Source organism: Lissotriton helveticus, chromosome 7 (genome assembly GCF_964261635.1).
Source record: "Lissotriton helveticus chromosome 7, aLisHel1.1, whole genome shotgun sequence".
Taxonomy (NCBI): Eukaryota; Metazoa; Chordata; class Amphibia; order Caudata; family Salamandridae; genus Lissotriton; species Lissotriton helveticus.
Window position 1 is genome coordinate 1,670,282,561 of NC_136068.1, and position 22,887 is coordinate 1,670,305,447.

The following is a 22,887-nucleotide window of genomic DNA, read 5'->3' on the forward strand; positions in this document are numbered from 1 at the left end:
CTTGGGTGAGAGCACTTCCAGAAAGCTCTGCAAAATTCACGATTATACATAAGACACTTCAGAGCAGAGTTCAAATGATGTCTTCATAAAGATCGAAATTCCAGATCAACGTTTAAATCTGCCTGATAGGGTTTACCACGTAAAAATGCAAATTAAAGGGGACATACCACTTATTATCAAAGCAGTCTTCTGGAACCAATTAGCTGATGATTATGACATAATCCTAACAGAAGAAGACTAGCTTCTAACCTTCTTTAAGGACGCAGCCTGGTGGGTGGGGGTGGGGAGTCATAAGAGTAGCCTTCTATCCAATAGTACCTGAGGATAACAGGGAAATGTATGCAAGTGAAAGGGCTGTAAGACAAGCACCAACACAATATAGAAATCAAGTGGGGTGGGACAAACACTCTGGTCCACATGTTATTCCCCTACTCAGTGAGCCACAACAACAAGCACAATACCCTTTAAAACCAAAAGCAAAATGTGGTATCAAAGCAATATTAGACCAATTGCAGTATCAATTCATAATAGCACCCCGCCTATTACCCATGACCACACCCTTTTTCTTGCATCTCCAACCCATGGATGGAACTTATAGAATAGTCTAAGACTTTAGCATTTTGAATTCACAAACACAAACATATGCAGTAAAAAAAGGCCACAGTGCAGGTTTAATGAGAAATCTGGAGCGGAGAAAATGCAAACAAGCACTGGATATTTTCAATGGGTTTTTCAAGAACAATATAGCACCTGAAAGTGAGTAGCTGATGGCTTTCAGTTTCAACAAAGCGCAGTATTCATTCTGACATTTTCCTATGGGCTATAAGAATAGTCCTGGCTTGTTTTCATCATGAATCATGGAGACCTTACAACCAGATCTTAGGAATTGGTGTACATTGATTATATCTACCTAACTGGTGATGACATGAATCTGCACCTTAACAGGGTAGAGAGAGTAGTAACTACGTAATATCATATGGTTACAAGAATACCTGATGGTGAACTTTCTTGGGTATGAATTATCCAGTGAGTGCAAGGGTGTAACTCCAGACTTCTTTTAGAAGTGCACTACCTTACAACCTCCTGACACAATGAAAACATTGCAATCCGTGTTGGGTTTCCTAACTTTTCACAGGCTGATGCCTCAGAAAACAGAGAGAGTGAAGCCTCTGTATGATCTAATTTCCCCTGGGGTTTCTTCTAAACAGTGGCAGAGCACACATACTGATATCTTGTGTGCTCTACAAGCAGACAAGTTTGAGACAAAATATTTACAAACTAGGTACAACAAAACCAACCTATTTATTGTCATACCCAACCACTATGGTCACGCCTATGCCACCTACAATGTAGGGCAGACTGTACCAATTCCCTACAAGTCTCACTTGTATTCTCTGGCTGAGGCATGATTTGCTTCCAGTGAAAAATTCCTGACAGCTCTACAAACAGCTATTCTGAAAGAGTGCCCATTGGCGTAGGGAAAATATATAATTATTTTTTCTCCCGTACCAACATTAGAGGTGACCACAATGACAAGCATTCCGAATACACATGACCTACATCCAAGATAGGTACAGTAGGCCTCTTCTGCGAGTGAAGCGGATATAACGTTTCAGTCTGATCCCTTTCTTCATACTCATTTTTCTCTACATTATGAAATGGATTCTCTTCTGACTCTAGAAATGTAGTCTGCCAAGTCGTATCAGAGCATCTTTTACAGAGATGGCTCTGCCCAACCTGCAGTAGAACCTAAATTTAAATTCTCTGCAGCCTGTGCAGTAGTGCAAAGTATAGTGAAGGATTATGAGTTCATCACACAATGCACCCACACCGAACTCTTAGGTGACAGGCCTGCACAACATACAGAATTACAAGCCCTACTACTTGCTTTACAGAAGACTGACTCATCAGTTCCCACACTCATTGTGTCCGACTCAGTTTTCCGTGTGCAGGGGTCCAATGTCAGTTTGAAAACATTGGTGATTGAATCAGTACAAGGATTCAAAGGGAAAGCCTATACAATAAACAGCTTTGGGGAAATGTAGCTATCTTACAAGAAAAGCTACCATTGGTCAATGAGGCACACTTCGGGCCATCAGCATTGTGGTATTCATGCTAAAGGGTACTGTGCAGTTGACCAAGTGGCAAAAGCTGAAAATCAGTCTGTCCCAGTAGCAGTCTTAACTAGATCTCAAATTAAAATCAGCACAGATATATTAACAGCCATAAATGCACCCCAACAAGCTAGGAAATCTCCTACAGTCTCTACTCTCAAATAGTCCTACAACCTAATGATGAGAATAGCAATTTATATCAGGCACAGCTACTCCGAGGAGGGCCCCAGTACGAGACAGCAAAGATCAGAAGATAAACAACAGAGTATTAGGTTTGTACTTAAAGAAGTATAATGCATTACCACAGTCGATTCTGGACATTATCAGAGTCTGAATGATCAATTGCTATCTGTCCTTGCTTCCTTCTTTTTGCAACCCTCTTGCCTCTATCTGTACCTCCTTTGCTTCTTTATCCACATCTCTTGCTACTTTAAGTGCACCTCTTGCCTCTTTCTGCACCCCTCTTTCTTCTTTCTGCAACTCTGTTTCCTGTTTCTGCACATATCCTGCCTGTTTCTGCACTTCTCTTACCGACCCTTGACTCCACCAGGTAGGTCGCTTCCCGTCTGCAGAGCACTTCCTGTGTGTCCCTGCCCCAGCTGCCGCTGCTGAGGATGTTTGAGGCCCTCCTTCACCCGCAGGCTACCACCTGCGCCTCATCCCTGGTGGCCAGTGGAAGGCCTTAGGTTTGTTTGTCATTTGTCATTCCATTGTATTGCACTCTCTTGGTGTCCATGACTGCTGTTGTCTGTCTCCCCTTTGTTGCCCCCGTGATTCTGTGCCTTCTTTCTCCTTCTGTACCCTTCGCTGCCCCCTGATTCTTTGCCTTTTTTCTCCTTCTGTCCCCTTCGCTGCACCCGTGATTCTGTGCCTTTTTCTCCTTCTGTCCCCTTTGCTGCCCCTGTGATTCTGTGCCTTTTTCTCCTTCTGTCCATTCACTGCCCCGTGATTCTGTGCCTTTTTCTCCTTCTGTCCCCTTCGCTGCCCCTTGATTCTGTGCCTTTCTCCTTCTGTCCCCTTTGCTGCCCCTGTGATTCTGTGCCTTTGTCTCCTTCTGTCCCCTCCGTTGCCCCTGGGATTCTGTGCCCTTGCTTCTGTCCTGCCGCTGCATCCCCCGCGGCCCCACCCCCCTGAATGCTCATTCGCTGCCCCCGCCTCCCATCTGCTCCTCCCTCACACCTACCCATATATGGCAGCTGTTGCGCACCCGCGCCGCTGGCCTGCCGAATGCATGCCTCAGGCAGGCCTGTCTGCGCCTGTCCGTGCCTGGACCGCGACTGCCACGATGAGAGCTGCCGCTATGATGCCAGCACACTGCATGCCCTCAACCCCGGACGGACCTACACCTGCATCAAGGCTACACCAAAATGCACACATGGTCCCTCCTCCTGCCAGAACTGCAGCTACACAAGCCTCAGAGCCACCGAACCACCCACCAAGAACGACCCTAAACACCTCCGATGCATACTATTGAACACCCGCTCCGCACGCAAGCACGCCGTTGAGCTCTGGAACCTGCTCGACTCATCATCCCTGTACATCGCCTTCCTGACAGAGACCTGGATGAACGACTCCTCTGCACCCAACATCGCCAAAGCCATCCCAGATGGCTACAAGATCCCCGCACAGACCGCACCAACAAGGTAGGAGGAGGAATCACCATCATCCACAAGAACAGCATCAGGGACCAACACCTACGACACTCTCAGGACCGCCGAACACATGCACTTCCAGATCCACACATACCCCAACACCACCCTCAGAGGTACCCTGATCTGCAGACCCCCGGACCCCAACCCCAATTCAGCGACTCCATTGTCGTCTTCATCAGCATGCACGCCCTGACCTCCACCGACTACATCCTTCTCGGAGACCTGAACTTTCAACTTGAGAACAACAACGACAGCAAATCCACCACCCTGATCTCCAACCTCGCCAACCTCGGACTGAGGTAGCTTGTCACAACGCCTACCCATGCTCCGGCCACACGCTCGACCCCGTCTTCTCCTCAAGCTCCCATGTCTCCTTCAGCCACACCACCGAACTCATCTGGACCGACCACCGCTACATCCACTTCACCTGCCAGAAACCCACCACACACCACTGCACCCAACCGATCCCCCGCTGCTGCTTGAGCAAAATCATGGAAGACCAACTACACACAAACCTCGCTCTCAACCCACCCACCGACACCTCCAACATCGACGACGATGCCTGCAACCTCAGACGCTGGATCAATTACTGCGCCAACACCCTCGCCTCACTGAAGAAGCCCACCCACAGAGACACCAGCAAGAGAGCAAGCTGGTTCACCCCAGAACTTCTAGCCTCCAAGCGAATCTGCCGGAAACTAGAGAAGAAACAGCACAATGAAAAGACACCGGACAGCCTCGCAGCCCACAAAGCCATCCGCAAACACCATCACCTCATCAGGTCTGCCAGGAGGACCTCCTTCAAAGACCGCCTCGACAACAACACACAGAACAGCAAGGAGCTCTTCAACATTGTAAAGGAACTCTCCAACCCCAGCTCCAACACCAATGACATCCCGCCGTCAAAAGCCCTTTGCGACTCCCTCGCCGCCTTCCTCCACCGCAAGATCGCTGACATACACGACAGCTTCAATTCCCAGACAGCCCCAACAGACATCGAAACTCCAGATACCCCACACACCATCGACCACGACCCTCTGCCAGCCTGGGCCAACATGAACATAGATGACACCATCAAGACCATGAGCACAATCCACTCTGGCTCCCCGTCAGACCCACTCCCGCACCACATCTTCAACATACCAGCAGCTCCATTGCACCCCACCTGCGCAACTTCATCAATCTCTCCTTCTAGACCGCGACCTTCCCAGAGAACTGGAAACACGCCGAGATCAACGCCCTACTCAAAAAACCCAAGCAGCCCCGAGAGACCTCAAGAACTTCCGGCCTATCTCCCTCCTTCCGTTCCCAACCAAGGTCATCGAGAAGATCGTCAACAGACAGCTAACCCGATACCTTGAAGAAAACAGCATCCTGGACCCATCCCAGTCAGGGTTCAGCAGCAACCACAGCACCGAGACTGCCCTCATCCTTGCCACCGACGATATCAGGACGCTGCTGGACAATGTTGAGACCGCAACCCCCATCCTCCTGGACCTCTCCGCCACCTTCGACACCGTCTGCCACCGCACACTACACACACGCCTCCATGATGCAGGGCTCAGAGACAAGGCCCTGGAATGGACCATCTCCTTACTCTCTGGCAGAACCCAGAGCGTCCACCTCCCCCCATTCTGATCCGAAGCCTCCAAGATCATCTGCGGCGTACCCCACGGATCATCACTCAGCCCAACACTGTTCAACATCTACATGGCCCCGCTCACATAGGTCACCCGACAGCACGACCTCAACATAATCTCCTACACTGATGACACTCAACTGATCCTCTCCCTCACTAAAGGACCCCCTCACTGCCAAATCCAACCTCCATGAAGGAATGAAGGCCGTCGCCGACTGGATGAAGATCAGCCGACTGAAGCTGAACACGGGCAAGACGGAGGTCCTCATTCTCGGCTCCAACCCTTCAGCCTGGGACGACTCCTGGTGGCCTACGGCACTGGGAGCAGCCCGACACCCAACGACCACACATGCAACCTGGGAGTCATCCTCGACTCAACATTCAATCACACGTAGTCTCCTCCTCCTGCTTCAACACCCTCCGCATGCTCCACAAGATCTACAGGTGGATCCTGACAGATACAAGAAGAACAGTCACCCAGGCCCTCGTCAGTAGCAGACTCTACTATGGAAACGCCCTCTATGCGGGAGCCCCGGCCAAGCTCATCAAACGACTGCAACACATTCAAAATGCCTCTGCACGCCTGATCCTCGACGTACCACGCCACAGCCACATCACCCCCCACCTGAGAAACCTGCACTGGCTCCCCGTCAACAAGAGAATTTCCTTCAAGCTCCTCATCCACGCACATAAGGCACTCCACAAGACCAGCCCAGCCTACCACAACAGACAACTCTTTTTCTACATCCCCAACCACCAGCTCCGTTCCCCCGACCTCACCCTCGCCACCGTCCCTCACATCCGAAGAACAACCACGGGTGGCAGATCCTTCTCCCACCTCACCGCCAATACCTGGAACACCCTCCCACTGAGCCTACGACAGACCCAAGACCTGCTGACTTTCAGGAGGCTGCTCAAGACCTGGCTGTTCGACCAGTAGCGCCCCCCCTTTTTCCTCCAGCGCCTTGAGACCCTCACGGGTAAGTAGTGCGCTCTACAAATTCTTGATTGATTGATTGATTGACCTCTCTTGCCTCTTTCTGCACCTCTCTAGCTTCTTTCTGGACCTCACTTGCCTCTTTTTACACCTCTCTTGCTTCTTTCTGCACCTCTCTTGCTTTCTCCTGCATGTCTCTTGTTTCTTTCTGCAACTCTCTGGTCTCTTTCATCACTTCTTTTGTATCTTTCTGCATCTCTCTTGCATCTTTCTGCACTTCTCTTGGTTCTGTCTGTATCTTTGTTCCTTTTTCAGAACTTCTCTTGCTACTTTCTGCACAATTGTTGCTTCTTTCTGCACCCTTCTTGCCTCTTACAGCATCCCTCTTCCCTCTCTCATTAAATCTCTCTTTACTCTTTCTGCACCTCTCTTGCCTCATCTTGCACTTCTTTTACTACTTTCTGCACTTCTGTTGCTTCATTAAGCAATTATCTTTCATGTTTCTCCCTCTTTCTTGATTCTTTTTGCATTTCTCTTGCCTCTATCTGCACCCATCTTCCCTCTGTCTGCACCTCTCTTGTCTCTTTGTGCACTTCTGTTGCCTCTCTGTGCACATCTGTTGCTTCTTTCTGACAATCCCCTGCTTCTTTCTGCACCTCTCTTGCTTCTTTTTGAACCCCTCTGGCCTCTTTCTGCACCAGTCTTCCCTCTTTTTGTACCTCTTTTGCCTTTTATGCACTTCTCTTGCCTCTTTCTGAACTTTGCTTGTCTCTTTCTGCACATCTGTTGCTTCTTACTGCATAAACACCTCTTGCTTCTTTCTGCACCTGTCTTGCCTCTTTCTGCACCCCTCTTCCCTCTTTCTGCACCACTATTCTTAATTTCCAAGGCTCTCTTGCCTCTTTCTGCACCTCTCTTGCCTCTTTCTGCACTTCCCTTGCCTATTTCTGCACCTCTGTTTCTTCTTTCTGTACTTCTGTTGCTTGTGTCGGCACCTCTTGTGCTACTTTCTTTACCCCTCCTGCCTCTTTCTGCACTTCTTTTCCCTGTTTCTGCATTTCTGTTGCCACTTTCTGCACCACAGTTACTACTTTCTGAATCACTCTTGCCTCTTTCTCCACCCCTCTTGCTTCTCTCTCCACCCCTCTTCTCTCTTTCTGCCACTCTCGCCTATTATTTCCATCTCTCTTGCTTTTTTCAGCACTTCTCTTGTGTCTTTCTGCACCTCTGTAGATTATTTCTGCACTTTTCTTGCTTCTTTCTGTACCCTTCTTGCTTCTTTCTGTACCTCTGTTGCTTCGTACTCCACTGCTCTTACTTCTTTATGCACCTGTCTTGCCTCCTACTGCACCCCTTTCCCTCTTTTTGCACCTCTTGCCTCTTTCTGTACCCCTCTTGCTCCTCCTGCAACTCTATTGTCTCTTTCTGAACCTCTCTTGCTTCTTTCTGTACTTCTCTTGCCTCTTTAAATACCTCTCTTGCCTCTTTCTGCACTTCTCTAACCTCTTTTGTATCTCTGCTGTTTCTTTATGTACTTCTCTTGCCTCTTTCTGCACCCCCTTACCTCTTTCTGCACCTCTGTTGCTTCTTTCTGAACCTCTGTTGCCTGTTTCTGTACCCCTCTTGCCTCTTTCTGCACCTATTTTGCCTCTTTCTGCACCCTCTTCCATCTTTCAGCACCTGTGTTGCTTCTTTCTGCACTTCTCTTGCTTCATCCAGCTACTCTATTGCTTCTTTCTGCAATTCTCTTGATTATTGCAGCACCTCTCATGCTTTTTCCTGCACCCCTCTTGCCTCTTTCTGCACTTCTCTTGCCTCGTTCTCCATCGCTGTTGCTTCTTTCTGTACTTCCCTTGCCTCTTTCTGCACTCTCTTGCCTCTTTCTGCACCTCTATTGCCTCTGTCTGCACTGTTCTTGATCCTTTCTACACCTCTGTTGCTATTTTGCTGCAACATCTCCCCTCTTTCTGAACCCCTCTTCCTTCTTTCTGTATCTCTCTTGCCTCTTTCTATTCCTCTCTTGCCTCGTTCTGGACATCTTTTGCCTGTTTCTGCATCTCTCTTGCCTCTCTGTATTACTCTTACCTCATTCTGCAACCCTCCTACCTTTTTCTGCACCTCTGTTGGTTCTTTCCGCACTTCCCTTGCTTCTTTCTGCACTTCCCTTGCTTCTTTCTGCTCTGCTCTTGCTTCTTTCTTCACCCCTCTTCCGTCTTTCTCTAACACTCTTTCCTTTTTCTCTACCTCTCTGGCCTCTTTTTGCAACCCTTTTTCTTCTTTCTGCACCTCTGTTGGTTCTTTCCGCACGTCCCTTGCTTCTTTCTGCACCTCTTTTGCTTCTCTGCACCTCACTTCCCTCTTTCTTCACTCTTTCTGCACCCCTCTGTTTTTGCATATTGGTACCCTAATATAGGCTCAAGTAGTCACCTAAACTTTCACCTATATTCTGCCTCCCATTACACTGCATAACGAATGGCTCTTAGTGCTGATCTTTTACCTAATTATGGTAAAGACCAAAGATGACATTGGGTTTTCTCTGAAAAGCTTAAGCCTCATTCATTATGCATGAAGATTCTTGGAATCACAGCAGGGTAGCAGGCCCACCATTTCCTGCATAAAAACTATGCACATGGGCCATTTCTTCCGTCATCCCAGTCCAACATGACACAGCGAGGTATATCCCCGGGGATAAACACTTGGGAATATATACACCATCTCTTTACAAGGTAGTCAGAGGAGAAGAGGGCTTCCATGCCGACACACTGATGCGAGACGCTGAGGTTCCTGCACGCTGACAGTCCAGCTTGCAGTGGTCTGACATCCCTTGCAGGATGTTAATCTTGAGACCAAGACGGGTTCCCAGAGTCTCTCACTTCTGGTAATGGGGTTGACTTTATCCTACAGGAATTTTTGGCTTTATACCCACATACATGCTCTCTTGCCTCTTCCTGCACCTCTGTTGTTTCTTTCTGCATTTCTCTCGCCTCCTTCTGCACCCCGCATCCCTCTTTCTGCACCTCTGTTGGCGTTATTCGGTACTTCTTTTGCTTCTTTCTACATCTCTCTTGCTTCTTTCTGTATTTCTCTTGCCTGTTTCTGTACCTCTCTTGCCTCTTTCCACAGTTCTCTTGCCTCTTTGGCACCTTTGTTGTTTTATTTTTTATTTTTCTCGCCTCTTTATCTGTACCCCTCTTGCCTCTTACTGCACCTCTGTTGGTTATTTCTGCTTTTCTCTTCCTTCCTTCTGCACTCTCTTTTTTCAGCTCCTCTCTTGCTTCTTCTGCACCCCTCTTTCCACTCTCTGCACCTGTTTTTCCTCTTTCTGCATCCTTCTTGTCTCTTTGTACACCTCTCATCCCTCTTTCCTCAGCTCTCTTGCCTCTTTCTGTACCTCGTTTACCTCTTTCTGCACTTATATGGCCTCTTTCTGCAACTCTGTTGCTTTTTTTCTGTACTTCTTTTGTTTATTTCTGCACCTCTCGTGCTTATTTTTGCACTCCTCTTGCTTATTTCTGCACTCTTCTTACTTCTTTCAACACCCTCTTCCCTTTTTCTTCAACTCTCTTGCCTCTCTCTGCACCTCTCTTGCCTCTTTCTCTACTTCTCTTACCTGTTTCTGCATCTCTGTTGCTTCATTCTGCATTTCTCTTGCCTCTTTCTGTACACTCTTCCCTCTTTCTGCATCTCTCTTTCCTCTGTCTGCACCTCTCTTACCTCTTTTTGCAACTTTCTTGCCTCTTTCTGTACCTTGCTTCCTTTTTTCTGCACTTCTCTCGCCTGTTTCTGTATCTCTGTTGCTTCATTCTGTAATCCTCTTACCTCTTTCTGTAACCCTCTTCCCTGTTTTTGTACCTCTGTTATCTGTTTCCGCACCTCTCATTCATCTTTCTGCCTTTCTCTTGCAGGTTGCTGCACCTCTGTTGGTTCTTTCTGCACTTCTCTTGCTCTCTCTGCATCTCTATTGCTTCTTTCTGCACCCCTCTTCCCTCTATTTTTGCACCTCTATTCTCTTGTTCTGCAACTCTTTTGCCTGTTTCTGTACCACTGTTGCCTCGTTCTGCTTTTCTCTTTACACGTTTTTGCACCTTTCTTGCTTATTTCTATACTTTCCTTGCCTCTTTCTGCACCCCTCTTCCCTCTTTCTGTACCTCTGTTGGTATTTTCTGTACATCTCTTTCTTCTTTCTGTACCTCTCTTGCTTCTTTCTGTACCTATCTTTCTTCTTTCTGCACCTCTCATGCCTTTTTCTGCACCCGTCATCCCTCTTTCTGTACCTCTCGTCTCTTTGTGCCCCTCTTTTCCCTCTTTCTACCCTTCTCTTGCCTTTTTATACACTTATATGGCCTCTTACTGCAACTCTGTTGCTTGTTTTTGCACTACTCTTGCTTCCTTCTACGCCTCTCGCATTTTTCTGTACCCCTCTTGCCTCTGTCTGCACCCCTCTTCTCTCTTTCTGCACAATTATTGCCTCTTTCTGGACTTCTCTTGCCTCTTTATGTATCCCTCTTGCCTCTTTCTGAACTTCTCTTATCTCTTTCTGTACACTCTTACGTATTTCTGCACCTCTGTTGCCTCTTTCTGTACCTCTCTTGCCTCTTTATGCACTTCTCTTGCCTGTTTCTACATCACTTGTGCTTCTTTCTGTACCTCTCTTGCCTCTTTCTGCACCTTACTTGCCTCTTTCTGTACCTCTCTTTCCTCTTTCTGCACCTTACTTGCCTCTTTCTGCACCTCTCATGCCTTTTTCTGTACCCGTCATCCCTCTTTCTGCACCTCTCGTCTCTTTGTGCCCCTCTTTTCCCTCTTTCTACCCTTCTCTTGCCTTTTTATACACTTATATGGCCTCTTACTGCAACTCTGTTGCTTGTTTTTGCACTACTCTTGCTTCCTTCTATGCCTCTCGCATTTTTCTGTACCCCTCTTGCCTCTGTCTGCACCCCTCTTCTCTCTTTCTGCACAATTATTGCCTCTTTCTGGACTTCTCTTGCCTCTTTATGTATCCCTCTTGCCTCTTTCTGAACTTCTCTTATCTCTTTCTGTACACTCTTACCTATTTCTGCACCTCTGTTGCCTGTTTCTGTACCTCTCTTGCCTCTTTATGCACTTCTCTTGCCTGTTTCTACATCACTTGTGCTTCTTTCTGTACCTCTCTTGCCTCTTTCTGCACCTTACTTGCCTCTTTCTGTACCTCTCTTTCCTCTTTCTGCACCTTACTTGCCTCTTTCTGTACCTCTCTTGCTTTTTTCTGTACCTCTCTTGTTTCTTTCCGCAACTCTGTGGTCTCTTTCATCACTTATTTTGCTTCATTCTACATCTCTATTGCTTCTTTCTGAAATTCTCTTGCCTCTTTCTGTATCTCTGTTGCCTCTTTAAATACAACGATTACATAACGAGTAACAATGTAATCTGTGAGATACCCAACTCATATAACAAGTGCTAATCCCAGTGCAGAAAACCCTTCCTTTCTCTCCTTGGTTCCTACCATCCCCCTCCCTCCCCTCTCCCCTTCAAAAAGGCAGAAAAGGTCCAAAGACCCTTGTTATGCCTCCTGCATGTTGTTGTGCCCCTAGCCGCTTCCTACCAAAAGACCAGAAGTGTAGCGAAAAAGACAAACCAGAAAAAGAGAGAAAAAAAAAGCAAACCAAATAATTATTCGTTAACATTTTCAGTCCTTCAATTATAACTTTTTTCTTGGAGAGTTCCTGCAGGAACTCCTGGGCTCGAATCTCTGACGAGAATACTCTATTTGTACCTTTACAAGTAACCTTAAGTCTAGCAGGGTTTAATAAAAATACTTCACATCCCAGTTTCTCAAATGGTGTGATTAGCAGATGAAGTCTCCATCTCCTCTCCACCATTGTGTGACAGAAGTCAGGCCGGACGAAGGAGTGCCACTCTGCCACCCTCCTTAAGTTGGTCCTGGCCTTTTCAAATATGGACTGCCGGAGAAGAAAGTTACCCAAAAATATAAGGATGGCTCTTGGTTTTTCATCTTGCCCTGGCCTCTTTTTAAGCATCTGAGGAAATCGATGCACCCTCTGTACCTCGGACTCCCAGTTCCAATGAGCCAGTTCAGGAAAGACCTCTTTAAGTAGCCTCAGTATGAAACCATGGATATCGTCACCCTCTGCTTTTTCTGCGATCCTAAGTAGTGGCAGATTGTACCACCGGTGTCTATTTTTGAAGTCCTCCAGCTCCCAAAGTACATCAGTCATCCTACTTTCATTAGACATAGCTTGTTGGTCTGAAATTTCTGTGCTGGCCTTGAGTTGTACAATTCGTTCTTCCAACACCGTGGTGCGTTCTGAAATTTCCGTATAAGCTTTATTAACTTTGCGCACAACTCCTTGTAGTTTTTCGGTAGCCAGATGGGCCCTCTTCTTTTCATGGCAAGCCTCAGTCTGCATTTGCTTCAGCGTTGAGTATATTAACTCCATAGATGGATGAGGTATGTGTGGCTCCGTAATATCTTTAGTCTCTATTGAACTTTCGGGGGCTACTGTTTGGGCTCTAATCTCATCATCAGTTTCCCTCCCAAAACGAGTGGCAGAGTAGTCCCATTTCAACTGGCTTGACTGGCTGTAATCCGAGGTAAACCACATTCTTTGTCCGACCCTCTTGTAGTCCTCTTCTTGGTGCGAACAGGTATGCATTTTTGTGTGTCAAGTTTCATTGGGGGACTGCCACTATCCCACCCCCCTGTAAGGTCATCTTCTGCTCCATCCTTCTCGCTATTATTAGACAAATCACATTATTCTGTCAAAGAGTAAAACTTTTCACAATCCGGTGTTGCTAAATATTTGCTATCTATCTAGATAATAGCTCCATATTTTCCCTTTAGGGCTTGTGTGTGGGGGACTGCACCTGTAGCCTGCATTCTATCAGAAATATCTACTTTGTTGTGCAGTACTCTCAGCTCTTGGCGTCTCCTCATCTATGCCGTGCGTAATACTTTTGGGATTTTTCCCAGGTAAAACCGCATGCCTAGCAACAGATTCATCAAACTCTTCAGACTCTGGGGAAGACTCTCCTGTGTTATGAGAGGCATTATTTAGTACCTCTCCTATCAGTGCCAACTTTTTAGAGCTGTCCGTATTTATTTTTGAAAAAAGGTTGCCTTCACCTTTGTTTTTTTATCCAGATTGTTTGTAGACCCCCATCCAGCGAACATCCAAGGTACAGTTTGTTGTTTGGGTCTTGTAACCATCTTACTGGAGTGCTGTTCCCCTGTGTGTTTCTCATTGTATTTCTTGTCCTTGTTCAGATATACATGTTGAGTGCCGTTCTGGTTCAGGGTCGGATTCACGCTTTTCCTATCAGTAGCTGCGCGCCGAATCAAGGATATGCCTTTGACTCCTCTAGCAGCACCGATGTCTTTCACCGTAGATTTCACTTTCACCAGCATGATAGAGTGTCCCAAACCTGTCAGCCCTTTCTCAGAAGCTACAATTTATCGCTCAACCTCTACCACTCTGAATACTGCCAATCTTTTTGCAGTTACAAAGTATCAGAGAGATTATCTGGACCTTCGGAGCACCTTGGATTTAACATCGGTTGCCGCCATGAGAAAAGTCCTCAATGCTCGAGCCGTCAGAGCTGCAACCTACATCAGCAGCATCATCAGCTTTCGTCCCACAGCCAAGCTTTTACCCAAAAAGCATCCGGAATAGTTATGGGTAAGTTGCAACACAATACCCAGATTTAACAGCATGCCTTTTCTCATTGGAGTAAATAATGTCACTGTGGCAGGGAGAGCGGCTTTCCACAATGCTCACACAGCTGCCATCTTGTATCCCCACAGCACCCTCTGTTGTCTCTTTCTGCACCACAGTTGCTTCTTTCTGCACCCCTCTTGCCTATTTTTGTATTCCTTGTTTCTCTTCCTGCACATCTCGTGCATCTTTCTGAACCCCTGTTCTCTCTTTCTGCACATTTCCTGCCTGTTTCAGGACCTCTCTTGCCTCTTTCTGCACCTTTCCTGACATTTTCTGCACCTCTTTTGCGTCTTTCTGCACCCCTGTTCCCTCTTTTTCCACCTCACGTGCTTCTTTCTGCACTTCTCTTGCCTCTTTGTGCATCTCACTTGTCTCTTTCTGCACTACTCTTGCTTCTTTCCCCACCTCTGTTGCTTCTTTCAGCAATTCTCTTGCCCATATCTGCACTTCTCTTGCATGTTTTTGCAGTTCTTTTGCTTCATTCTGTACCTCTGTTGCCTCTTTCTGCACCTCACTTGCTTCTTTCTGCACCCCTCTTGCGTATTTTTGCACCCTTTTTTCTCTTTCTGCACCTCTCTTGCCTCTTTCTGTATTTTTCCTGGCTGTTTCTGCACCTCTCTTGCATCTTTCCACACCCAGGTACCCTCTTTTTGTACCTCACTTGCTTCTTTCTGCACCTCTCTTGCCTCTTTCTGCACCTCACTTGCCTCTTTCTGCACCACTCTTGCTTCTTTCCACACCTCTGTTGCTTCTTTCAGCATTTCTCTTGCCTGTTTCTGTACTTCTCTTGCATGTTTCTGCAGTTCTCTTGCATCTTTCTGCACCTCTGTTGCCTCTTTCTGCACATCACTTGCTTCTTTCTGCACCCCTCTTGTGTATTTTTGCACCCTTTCTTTCTCTTTCTGTACCTCTTGTGTATCTTTCTGTACCCCTGTTCCCTCTTTCTTCACCTTTCCTGCTTGTTTCTGTATCTCATTTGCCTCTTTCTGCACTTCTCTTGCATCTTTCTGTACCCCTGTTATCTCTTTCTATACTCGTCTTCTCTGTTTCTGCACCTTGCTTACTTCTTTCTGCACTTCTCTTGCTTCTTTCTGCCCCTCTCTTGCTTTTTTCTTTACCCTTTTCCCTTTTTTGCATCTCTCTTGCCTCTTTCTACCATTTTCTTGCCATTTTTTCACCTCCCTTGCCTCTTTCTGAACTTCTCTTGCTTCTTAACACAGCTCTGTTGCTTCTTTCAGAAATTCTCTTGCCTCTTTCTGTACTTCTCTTGCTTGTCTCTGCACATCTCTTGCATCTTTCTGCACCTCTATTGTGTCTTTCTGCACCCCTGTTCCCTTTTTCTGCACCTCTATTGCCTCTGTCTGCACACATGTTCCCTCTTTCTGCACCCCCTTTGCCTGTTTCTGAAACTCTCTTGCCTCTTTTAGAAGTTCCCTTGTCCCCTTCTGTACCTCACTAGCCTTTTTTTGCACCTTTGTTCCATTTGTGCACATTTCCTACCTGTTTCTGCACCTCTCTTGCCTCTTTCTGTACCTATGTTGCTTCCTTCGGTACTTCTCTTGTTCTTTCTGTGCCCTTCACACCTTTTTCAGCACCTCTGTTGCTTCTTTCTGCACTTCTCTTCCATCATTCTGTACCCCTCCTATCTCTTACTGTACTTGTCTTGCCTCTTTGAATCATGTAGCCACTACTCATGTACTTATGTAATCACTTTGGCACTAATGCTAATTCCTACTATCATGAGGTACTACACTTGTACTTATGTAATCACTCAGGCAGTAATCATGTACTCATGTAATAACCCAGGCACTACCCTTGCAGTCATAGAATCACCCAGGTGCTACTGTTGTACTCATCTATTCACGTAGGTACTACTCAGTGACTCAGCCAGTCTAGCCAGTGACTCATCTATGCCTTCAGGTGCTATTTATACACTTATCCATGCACTCAATCTTTATGTGTGCACTCATGGAATTAGCCAGTCACTATCCATCTTCTCCTGCAATTACCCAGTGACTACCTTTGGAGTCATTCAATCACACAAGCACTATGCATGGAGTAATGCAATCACTCAAGCAGATCTATTACATTTCTCAGTTTCTAGGTTGTACTATATTCTAGAAATATTGTGTATATATATATATATATATATATATATTACCTACTGGCGGTCGCCAGTAGGTAGTTATAGTTAGGACCTAGTTTCCATAGGAAATCCGCAACATTCTATTGGGAATAACTTTGGCGCCGGTGGTCGAATTTTCGCTAATTTCTCAAAGAAGATGGCCCGCTCCGCTCTGCTCCTTCCCTGAAAGTTCGGGGGGATTCGTCAAGCGGGGGCCGAGATAAAAGGGGGCCCCAAAACGTGTTTTCTCCATGTTAATTTCCATAGGACGGTTGGACTCACTTTTAGCCCGAACGGCTGAATGGATTTCCACCAAACTTGGCAAAATTGTAGGGACTGGTAGCCCGATGTGCCTTTTCTATGTCTCAAGATATGTGCTCCAGTGGATTTTGAGTAATTTAGGTTCAAAAAAATATATATATCTATAAGCGCGCTCCGGTACGCGCACCGGGGCGCGTACCAGCGCGCTACGCAAGTTCGTGAGCGGAAAGCTGATTGGCTCTCGGGTGTCTGTCAACATTCTAAACAGTCCGGAGCGGCCGCCATCTTGTGTCTCGGTAGGATCGAGACACAAGAGGTGGCAAAAACAAAGGGGGAAATGAGCAAAAGGGAGCAGGGTAGACCCCCCTGACCCACTAGGTTTGATGTGGGGGCCATAAAAGGGCCCCACGGAGAGAGAAAAAAAAATCGATTTACGCGGGGGGGGGGAGCGCCCGGTACGCGCACCGGGGAGCGTACCGGTACACGTACTCTGGAGAAAAAAGAATGACAGAGTTTTTAAAAAATGTAGCATTTTTTTATAAATTGGAGGTAGTTCTAAAAAGAACTGTTTTTTTTATTCTTTTTGTTGTTTTATATTTTTTTTATTGTTTTTTTGAACATTTTTTACTTTTTTGGGCTTTTATGAACAATTTTATATTTTTTTTCTAATTTTTATGGGGACAAACAAAAAACAGGGAATTGTAAACGGCTCAACTGGAGCAAAAAAAAACAGGAAAAAATTAGGGTTTCTTTGGGCACTTGTGGTTGTCACCAGCATGGTTGATGAGTTTAATACTTTGCTCACCATAGGTAATTGTTTTTCCACAAAATATACAAACAATTTTGTATCCACCAAACTTGGTTTGGATGTTTGGGACCATCTCCCTTGTCTCTGGATCCGATGGAGTGGGTTGTTTACTTTGGGAGGTGCTGGGTGAAGATTGGGAAAGGTACCTGGTCAGTTCTCTGACCTCTGCCGCAGAATAGTTGTTTGGATGCCGGCGTTGCATGTGGCGAATCATGGTGTTGTTGCCAAAAGAGTATTTTTTGGCAGGGTTCCCCCTGGACAGTACAGTGCCACGGATCAGACAAGTAACCTTTGGCGCATTAACTTTCTTTTGGTCCTTTGGGATTTTAAAAAACTCCCAGACAATGTGCTCCTTTGGCTTATAGGGAGTAGTATGTTCAGACAGGAACTGCTGCCTCTCCTCCTCCTCCTCCTCCTCCTCCTCTTCTTCATCTCCACCACTGTGGTGTTGTGGTGGTCCTTGTGGTGGTGGTGGTGGTGGTGGTGGTGCAGATGCTCCTGCTGCTGCTGCTACTGTAGCCATTTTTCAGTACAAATAGGTACAAATAGATCTGTAAACAGGTCTTCCTCAATCAAAGTACAAAGTGAGAATGAGGAAAAAAGGTGGGGGCTTTCATCATTTGGAAACCAAAACTGTTCTGAACCAATGAAAAGTGTTATTTTCAGGTCACATGACCTGACGCTCTTACGCTACGCGCCCCGGGGCGCGCCCGGGTGCGTGCCCGGGGGTGCTTACGTAGCGCGATCGTATGCGCTCGGGCGCTTCCGGGTGCGCTTGCGCTGTGCGTCATAAGACGCATCTCGCGGCTACGCGATACGTCACAATTATGTTTTTGTTTGCGGCAATAGCGCTAACGGGATGCTCACCGGTACGCGCACCGGGGCGCGCCGCAAGACTGCGCTTACCGGTGAGCGCACCGGTACGCGCACCGGGAGCGCTCCAGGGCAAAAAAAATAAATAAAAAAAATATATATATAAAAAATAGTATTACATAAATATACAATATAGGATTCATTATAAAATAGAAATTAGCTATTAAAAAACCTATGAAATTCACTGAAAAAACCATAGGTTTCACACCAGTAATAGTTAGAAATTAGCATTTAAAAAACCTATTAAATTCACTGAAAAAACCATAGGTTTGACACCAGTTATAGTTAGCTGGAAATTTTACTGACATAAAACCATTGAAATTCCCACGTTATAGTTAGTTGGACTCACTATAACTTGCGCGCTTGCAATGCACTGCTGATGACGTCACATATTACATCACTCATGACATGGTCAGTGACATCACTCATGACATCACTCATGACACCATCCTTGTGACAGAGTGACAGACCTCTTTTCAGTGTAATGTAACCCTTGAAACACATATTCAAAAATAGAAACTAACATTTTCAAAAAAATGGAGATACCCATACCAGTTACAAAAACCAATTCAGTAATTCCACCATCTATATAGACATCCACTCATTCACCAACAGTTCTATATTGTCACTCATACATATACTCACTCATCATATGTAGTAATACACCCATACATCCTGTTACATACCGATACTCATCCATACAGTTACTCACACACACATACTCACACATGCAAATAAACTATTGAACATCCATTTATTTGCATATACAGATATACACACACTACCACCTTACTTCTAAGGAAACTTACACATACTTACTCTCTTAAACAATCACTTATAGAAACACATACTTATTAAAACAGGAACTCTTACAATCTCTCACTCTCATATATACTCACTTATATACATCAATACTCACATATACTAGATTAAAACATATGTAGTTATTGATAAAGACACTAGTGAGACAGTCATTCACTCTCTAACACACACATATATACACTCATCCACCCATACAGTCCTGCACATATGCTGTCTTCAAAACACATACAAACAGTTTGTCAGTCATTGATGCATCTATATGCTAAGTAGTACCCGCACCAAACCATACAGACACTCATACTGATACTACAAAAAACATCTAATAACCCATATACACATACATGTAGCTACTCACCAACCCATGCAGCCACTTATACACAAAGTGAAACACTGATACATATATTTAAATATTTAAACATTACTCGCTAATATATGTATTCAGTAAGATACACTTAATAAGCCAGTTAACCAATCAATTTTCTTTTTAAAAAACATCCATTTAGACACTTATTTAAACATTTATTCTTCCATCGACCTTTACATATACATATATAAAACATATTTATTTTTCAGAAAGACACACATTCACTGGATGGTGTCATCAGTGATGTCATGAGTGATGTCACTGACCATGTCATGAGTGATGTAATATGTGGCGTCATCAGCAGTGCATTGGAGGCACGCAAGTTATAGTGAGTCCAGCTAACTATAACGTGGGAATTTCAATGGTTTTATGTCAGTAAAATTTCCAGCTAACTATAACTGGTGTCAAACCTATGGTTTTTTCAGTGAATGTAATAGGTTTTTTAAATGCTAATTCCTTACTATAACTGGTGTGAAACCTATGTTTTTTTCAGTGAATATATATATATATATATATATATACATATATATATATATATTTCTTTTAGATATGATGATGATTTAAAAACATTGAGTAATATGTATTCAAGCTTTTTTCAATACGCAGCGACTTATGGTTGAGTCATCTGATAGCCTTGCGCTTAATATTTGGCTAGATTGTATGCCAATGAAGGGGGGTACCATAGGTACCCTCCAAGTGCAGCCCCCAAATCCCCAAGGCCCCCTGGACCTGTAACAGGCCCTCAAAGCATTTTCTGTCGGCAGTGCCATGGCGCCATGGAAAGGCCTTTCAGAATGCACATTATAATATGGATGGCGGTGCCTATTGTCTGACTTTTCCGCCCGGTCAGCAACCCGACCAGCGGTAAAGCGTTGGGCGGTCTCTCTGTCTGCCATTTATTTATATATTTATTTTTGAAGCTTATAAAGCGCACGGCTACCTCCGGCGGAGGTGTCCCGGCGCTAACCATGGTGCCATGGTGCCCCTCGCCATACTAATATTACGGGGGTGACACAGGGGCATTTGGTAGGCGGATCGCCACCGTCGGGCCGGCGGTGGCCACCGCCGGTGGCGATCTGCCCGTGATCATAATAGGCCCCTAAGCATTGAATGAAACAGAAAGTACAGATATTATTAAAACAAAATATTGGATACATACTATACTAAAAGAAGTCCACATTTGGAAAACATATGTCTCTATGAAGTATTGCAACATTACATCTTTAAGAGAAATGTTGTAGAAAATATAAATGAAGAAAAATATGCAGTGATTGGATGTGAAGGGTGTTTGGGAAAACTTGCCAAAGGAAATCTTATTAACCACAGGAAACTCAGTTGCGAAACTCCAGATAAAAAGGATTTTTTCTATTTAGCACTTCTGCAACTTTTCATGCCTTGGTGTAGTGAAATGGAATTACTTGGAAGTTTTGGCTGCTATGAAGATTGTTTTAATGCATGTAAAGATAGCATTCAAAGCAAGTTTTCCCAAATTATCTACAAATGTTAAATGAAGAGATTGAACAAGATACTACTATTGCAGCTGAAATAGCTAGAGAGAGTTCTCAAGAAGTTCTACTCCTATAAGTCAAGAACCACTCTAGGACAACCAATTCTGGAAAGTGAAGCAGCAATAGCTATGAATGAAGGAGAAACAGCAATGCAACATGCAAAACAGGATATTTTTGAGTTAGGAAACTTGAAAGAACAACTACATTTTGAACAAAAAGAAATATATCAGCAAGTGACACAATAGATACAGCATGGTTTACTGCACACAAAAAAAGAATGCAGCTGCACATCATTTAAACTTATTCAAATGTACATCAGTGGTCAACCTGCAACAGGAAAAAAATTCAGGTATCATCTGCTATGCTAATGTAATTGTGAATGTTGTCTTTTATCTAGAAGATCTTCTTCATGAATATTATATATCCAAAAGTTGGTAACTGATAGAACTAAAATCCATTTTCCTACTGGCATTTGGCATCTTTTGGATATATGTACTGGTTGTTCACAATTTACACTTAATGTACAACAAGATGCACAAGAATTTCTTATGTTTATGCTTGCAGTATTGGAAGATGAATGAATGGAAATTGGGAATGTATCTGGGCTAAGTTAGAGATGGGATCATAAATGAGAAGAGTGTTCATTTTCTTCTACCAATGAAATAGACACTGAACGATTCATATATTTAACAATATAAGATTACAAATCAATGTCTTTTAACAAAGTAGTAAAATCAGCTAATCAAGATATGAAATAATCTCATTGTAAATCAGAAACGTTGTCAACGTTATATATAGAAAAATTTGGAAAATATGTAATTTTACTGCTACAACGTTGTAGAGCAAATGGAAGAAAATTGGAAATCAAAATGAATGTTTTTGTGGCAAGTCAACTATCAATTTCAGGAAGAACTTTTAAAGCTGTGGCTATTATTTTCCGTGATGGACCTACTACAAGATCTGGACACTATACTGTGTATTTAAACTGCAATAAAGGTTGGACAAATTGCAATGATGCCCATTTGGAATTCAAGTGCAGGTTGCCTTTCGAATTACCAGATTCATATCTGATTTTTTTATGCCAAAGTTCCGGTCCAGGGAGGACCTGGCTTGGCAGTTTCATCTGGACTGTTCCCATGAGGCACAGCATCAAGACTGATTTGCATAAGGCTGGGTCTAAACTGGGGTAGAATGGTGAGCAGAAGAATGATGGGTTTAACCCAGATCTCTTGACTGGGGGTGAATGTATGATTTATTCAGCATTCCATCCATCATATGTTTGCGTAGCCATTTTCACCCTAAGTGGGTTCGGTATGCCCAGAAGTGGGTGCCTTGCTCACTGTGCCACTGGATTCAAGCTAGCCTGGCTGATGAAGGCTAATATCCAGAAACTGGTCCCATGATGCTTGTTTCCGGTCCAGGGAGGACCTGGCTTGGCAGTTCGGTCTGGACTGTTCTCATGAGGCACAGGGTCAAGGCTGATTTGCATCATTTCTTTGTGTAGCGACAGTTTTAAAAACATAATTCGGCTTATTGGGAAGATGTAAACACAAATTAATGAGTTTATTTTGGATATTTTCAGTGCCAATTTATTTGGAAAGCCTAATCGGCCTTTTGGGAAGATGTGAAGAATTACTGTTTGGATTATTGTTTGTGCTAATTCTTATTGCATTTGCAAAATTGTGTTTGAAAGAAATAGTTTATATATTTGATCTTTATATTATATGCGATGTAAATGAGAATGTATATTTCAGAAATGTACTTCAGAGAAATAAATGATTTATTGTAGTTAAAGAATATAATATAGAAATTGTAGACATGTAAACAGATAGTTGAACTTGTTGTAAATAATTTCAATGCAGATTTGTTTCTTTTTGCAATCACTGTGTATGGTGAAATTCACGAGAATATGAGAACAGCAAAAAAGGGAAACTGAATATGTTATATAATTCTAAAATTATATTGTGTTCTTAAATCAATAATATTATATGCAAAACCAATTTTTCTCCTACTTTTTACAGAAAGTAATCCTAAAGCTTGAAAAGATTTTAAATTCAGCTCACAATAAA